The sequence below is a fragment of the Alligator sinensis genome, unplaced genomic scaffold (genome assembly GCF_000455745.1).
Source record: "Alligator sinensis unplaced genomic scaffold, ASM45574v1 scaffold1097_1, whole genome shotgun sequence".
NCBI lineage: Eukaryota > Metazoa > Chordata > Crocodylia > Alligatoridae > Alligator > Alligator sinensis.
In genome coordinates, this window is record NW_005841950.1 from 2,490,320 (window position 1) to 2,496,302 (window position 5,983).

The 5,983-nt window shown below is 52.6% G+C and overlaps 1 pseudogene; it reads left to right on the top strand.

Moving 5' to 3' along the window:
• Positions 1–213: 213 nt before the first annotated feature.
• On the top strand, positions 214–5,721 carry LOC112549710 (annotated as a pseudogene).
• The last annotated feature ends 262 nt before the right edge of the window (positions 5,722–5,983 follow it).

Sequence of the window (5,983 nt, forward strand, 5' to 3'; positions counted from 1 at the left end):
CAATAGAGACACTGATTGTTGCCACTGACCTGGGATACCCCTTTCCTTTGCTTCCCCACCCAGGCTGTCCTCCCTTCATACCCTGCTTTCGCCCTGCCTTTCTGTCTGCCTCCACATGTGACTTTCACTGAGCTTTGCATACACTGCATGTTCTCCACACCACAGGCAAAATAAACAGGAGAGGCCAGAAGTGCCCTGAGGACAGCAGCAGTCATGGCCTCAGCAAGACCAGGGCAGGGCATCCAAGAGGAAATCAAATGCCCCATCTGCTTGGAGTATCTGAGAGACCCAGTGACAGTAGAGTGTGGGCACAACTTCTGCTGAGCTTGTATCAGTGATTACTGTAAGGCATAGGAAGAACATAGACGTCTGAAGTGTCCTGTCTGCAGAGCTGAGATCCGGAAAGGGAATCTCTGTCCCAACTGGCAGCTGGCAAATGTAGTAGAAGGCATTAAACACTTGGAGTTAGTTCCTGGAGTGGAGGATGTGTGTGAGAGACACAAGAAAGAGCGTAGCCTGTTCCATAAGGAGGACGGGGTGGCCATTTGTGTGGTTTGTGAGAGATCCATAGAGCACAAGTGTCACCCAGTGCTACTCATGGACGAGGCTGCCCAGAAATACAAGGTAGGAAGCACTCTGATTTCAGCTACTTCAAACCATTCTCTGTGAATGCAAAATTTTTCAGTCTCTTTGAGCCATGCCTACTTCCACGTCTAAAACCCCGCATCACCCCACTCCTCCAGTCAGAGGCTGGTTGCAGCAATAATCCTGCTGTACTCTGTGAATCCCCCTGGGCTGGTACAGGATGCTCCAGCACCTAGGACTGCCCTGATCTGCAGCACCGCACTGCAGAGGACACAGAGATGCCCCTGAAGGTCCGTGCAAGGCACTTTCTCCCTTTGGAGGATGAACTAGAACGTTTCTCCGCTCTTACCAGACCAGAGCTAGAGAAAATGAGCTGGGAGTAGCCCAGAGTTGGCCGGGCACAGGGCTCTGAGAATGAAGAGTCATGGCTACCACCAGAGGCAAACTGATGAATGGGCCAACAGGGTCTAGACCCAGAGCCCCAGGTAACTAGAAGCTGCCACCACTGGATTTCTACAGGCACAGCTCAGGCAGAGCAGTCAGCACAGGCAGCACCTTATTGGCTTCTGGAGAATCAGCCTCCCCCCACTCCCCCAGAAGCTTTGCTGTGGGATGTGCAGGCTTTCTCCAGGGTGTAGGGTGGGGTGATTGGGGTACCAGGAGCTGCCCCCTAGGGAACCTAGCCACCTCCTCCCCTTCAGCTCCCTGGCCCAAAACATGCTGCTAAAAGATGAGCAACAGCAGTTGTACCTGCTCCTCAGGTGAGCAGATCCCAGGCAAGTAAGATGCTTCTCCTGCTACTCTCCCCATCCACCCCACTCTCCTATAGTCAGCATGATCCCCCCCGCCCCCCTCTGGCCCCCACCCTGGGAGCCCAAAGAACTTGTTAATTCTCTGGTTTCCCCATTAAAACTGAGTTACCTTCTCCCTGGAAGCCTTTATGAGGCAAGATACAGAAGGTTTTAGTGTATGATTCCTGGGGACAGAATTCTGGACCTCAGAGTTTTGATATTTCTTTGGGATTTTTTTTCAAATGAGACAATACAACCTTTTTAAAAGCACAGAAATTCCCAGGCCTCCCTGGTTGGTCCTAAAGCCAGGGGAGTTGTTAGGGACTTGCTTCTTTTTTATGATGTCACCCTTTGCTCTTTAATTTTCCTGGACTCCAGAGCCAGCAGGAGCTGGGGATACAGGAGATGGAGCAGTGTCTGGTAACGAGCACTGCTGGTCTGACACTCATTTCATTCCAACCACAGAGAATAGCCCATCCCTTGAGAACAACATTTTCTGGGAAGAATCAAGTGCTATGTAGTCCAGGCCTTTGCTCTGGCTTTTCTACAGCCCAGCATTATTCATATGAATATCACTGAATCAGGAACCCAGCAGGGTTACTGGGACAGGGCACATGAGAGTGAGCCAATAACAATGTGACAGTCCTTGAAATCACAGCAGGGAAGGCATCTTGGTTGTGCATGAGGAAAACATAACAGTCCCTCCATAGCCATAGGAAAATTCACCCAAGGCATTTTCCTTCCTTCAGGAGAAAATTCAGGATGAACTGAAGATTTTGAGGGAAGAGAGAAAAAGGCTTGAAGCCCTGAGAGTGAGTGAGAGTCAGAAATAGCATATCAGGTCAGTGCTTCTGGTTACTGGTGATCAGGGTGACCTGGGGAGCGGGAGGTGGGGATGTGCATTTGTTGGAAACATGCGTGTTGGTTTTTGACTGTGTGTTGCTGTATGTGGGGAGAGCAGTTGACTTCTCTCCTGCATAGGGTTTGAGCCCTCAGAGCTGCCAAAAGCCCCTTCCTAAGGTGAATGAAATGCACAGAAACCAGGCAGGATGCAACCAGTGTGCAACCAGAGAGGTCTAGGAGCAGACATGCTGGAAGACCCCAGCATCTTTTCAAGACCATGGGAGCTTCAGGAGACTAACTCTTCCCACGTAAGTCTCACAAAGCCTTGCACTGTGGCAACTGACCCTCCCTAAATGTCCTGACCTCCCCACCCTGGTTTCCCACTCCTCATTCAGGCAAAGTCAAAGGCTGGGAGCCAGAAGGTTGCATCTATATCTCAGGAACTGCACCAGTTCATCAAGGAACAGGAGCAACTCCTGCTGGCCCAGCTGGCAGAGTTGGAGCAGGACATTGAGAAGAGTCAGGAGGAAACTGTCACCAGACTCTCGGAGCAGATCTCCTGTCTGGACAGCCTGATCACGGAGATGGAGAGCAAGTGCCAGCAGCCACCGAATTATCTTCTGGAGGTGAGGCACATTAAAACCCTTCCTACCCCTGCACAGGAAAGGGGGAAAGTGTGAACATTGGGTCTTGGGGAGAGAGTTGTAATGGGGAAATATTTATGTAGATCAGGGGTGGGCAATTATTTTGGGTGGAGGGTCTCTTAATAACTTTGGGTGAGCTGTCAAGGGCCACATCAGTAGCCCCGCCCCTTAAAAGTTGCCCCACCCCCTGGCCACCATCCTAGGACCATAAGTCCCACCCCCTAACCCCTAATCTTTGCTACTGGAAGTTCCCCCCTTTGCCCCCCCAGAAATACTCCTGTTGGGATGAGGGGTTGCCATCTTACAACCAGAAAAAACCCAAATCATACACAAAAAGTCAGACACCTACTGTAACATATTTTAATTTTATTAAAATTAAATATTTTTAAGGTCCTCACACCCTCTACCCTCCCTCACACTCACATGCTGCCCACCTAAGCTCCGTGCTGCTGCTGCCCCCCTGGGCATGGGCTCAGAGCTGCTGCCAGCCCAAGCCTCATGCTCTACACTCTCACCCAGCTGCAGCCCTGCCCCCACCCCCCGCTTCCCTACCTGGTGCCTGGAGAGATCGGGGAAGTGGTGCAGGTCCCTGGGGGCTGCAGCAGCAGCAGCAACCCCACCCAGAAGCTGCAGGCTGGAGGGGCTGGGCCCTTCAGCCCACAAGGGTGGGAGCAAGGCACAATAGGGTATATGTAGGGATGTGTGTACATGTGTGCACCTCACTCCCACCCTCATGGGTGGAAGGGATGAGTGGGGCACAATTCGTTGGTAAGCACCCAGGCCAGATGAAAGTGCTTGACAGGTTGGATGTGGCCCATGGGCCGTATTATCCCCATCCCAAAGTAGATACTGGTGTGCTGCACTCAGTCACACAGAGTTCACCAGCCCTGAGAACAGAAGGCCCCCCTGACTCTGGCAGGTGGCACTGAGCTCCCTCTTCCCTTTTTCTCTCTCCCCTCCAGGACATCAGAAGCACATTGAGCAGGTACATGGCTCCTTCTCACTCCCAAGGGTGGGCCAGGGCCTGAACACTGTGATATGGTCACATCTCCATGGGGCACCGCAGCATCACATGCAGGGCACGGTCACCGTTAGGGCACAGATCTTTGATGGCGTTCTATCCTAAGGTCATTTAATACAAAATCTGGGATTTTCCCTGGGGTGGGAAGGATCCTTTCTGATCCCAAGAAGTGTTATGGACAGTTCTGAGCTGCAAAGTATGAATCCTGGCAATGGAGGGAGCTGGTGCTGTTACTGCCTGTGCTGCCCCTGTCCTGAGGCTGAGGGACAGAGAGAGAATCAGTCCTCAAGTCTGTCCACCTAGTAAAGGCTGATACCACGAAGCGGAGTTACAGAAGGAAAAGAAAATGACACTGAATTGTTTTTCCCAGGTGCCAGAAGGGGCAGTTCCAGCTGCTGGGGAGGATTTTTCATGGGCTGCAAACAAGACTTAAGAGCTGCTTTGAACTAAACCTAAGGGAAATGGTTAGCCAATTTCAAAGTACTGAAGGAGGATGTTGGCAGAGAAAAGGGATGTGCCCCGTGTGTGGGGAGAAGAGAAGCTCTGGGCAGTGAAAATACTGTGTCACTTTGACCCCCAGAGGGCACGTACCTGGGCACACAAGGGTCAGTTTTGACATTTATGCACAGTTTGCAATCTCATCCCACCCTCCACACAGCTACTGTGTGTACCCAGGAGACTGTATGCTAGCCAGTCAGCTCTGTGGCCCCATATAAATGTAGTTAAGTATTTATTCAATACTTAAAGCTCAGATGAAGTCTCCCAGTCTACACCCTACAACCACTAGCCCAGTAGTTATGGTGCTGATCCAGTAAGCTGGCCATTTTGTTTTCCCAGGCATTCTGCAGTCTGGAGAAGGGCTCATACCCCAAGGGTAAGTGCTACTGCAGATCTGATCGTCTTCACAGAAAAATCCCACCGCAGCACTCCCCTCCCCTCCCCTCCCATGAGAAGCACTGTCATAGTGCAGCACCGAACCCCCAGTGCTGTGACCTGCAGGGCTGGGCTGGGATTTTTCTGCCTTGGCTTGTGGATTTGCTGTCATGTCCTCCCCTTCCCCATGGGGCAGGGCATCTCCACAGTCCCAGGCTGAGGAGCTTCAGGGCTGTCTCTTCTCGGCCTCAAGGGAGCAGGGCCAAGACAGCTGCAAGGGCCCAGGATAGCACCAAGCAGAATGGGGCTGCTGGGGAGGGCGAGGAATGGCCCCTGCTGAGCTCCGTCCTGACACTGTGATTCTCTCCCCAGCGATGGTGACTCTGGACCCAGACACGGCTCATCCCTGGCTTGTCGTTTCTGTCAATGGGAGAAGTGCGAAACGCACAAACAAGAGGCACCATCTGCCTGACAATCCTGAGAGATTTGACAGGGGCTGCTGTGTGCTGGACTGTGAGGGGGGAGACTGCTGGGAGGTGGACGTGGGGAGAGCAAGATTCTGGGCTGTGGGAGTCACCAGAGAGTCTGTGAGGAGGAAGAGAGCTATCCGCTTTAGCTCAGAGAGGGGGATCTGGGCTGTGCAGTACTCGCATGGTCAGCTCCAGGCTCTCACTTACCTTAAGCCCACCCCACTTCCCCTGTGCCCGATGCCCAGCAGGATCCATGTGTGTCTGGACTGTGCAGGGAGGCAGGTGTCATTTCTCGATGCTGAGACCGAAGCCCCGATCTTTACCTTCCCACCAGCCTTATTCGCTGGGGACATAATCTGGCCCTGTCTCTGGCTGATGGGCGCTGGAGGTGAGCTCAGACTGTGCCAATGAAATGGGGGATGGGCAGGGGGATGTCCCATGGCAAATGATGGATTCATCCACTCCAGCCTCCTGCTCTTTGCCTGAACACTTGAGGGAGACTGTCCCAACAGGGATGCCATACTGATAGTTCAGTATTATCCCCATACCTGTAGTTTAATTATTATCCCCAGCAAGGGGATGCAAGATTCAAAAAGCAGTTTGGGAGCCCAGGAAAATTCCAGCCCAGGGATTGGCTTTGCGGCTCCCCTTAAAACCAGTGTCTCCTGCCCCCAGGGTGGAGAGAGAGATGCATGTGCTGTTGAGAAGGCCTGGGAAGAGTCTGCAGCCTGTTTGCACCCTGCGGCTGCCTGCTGA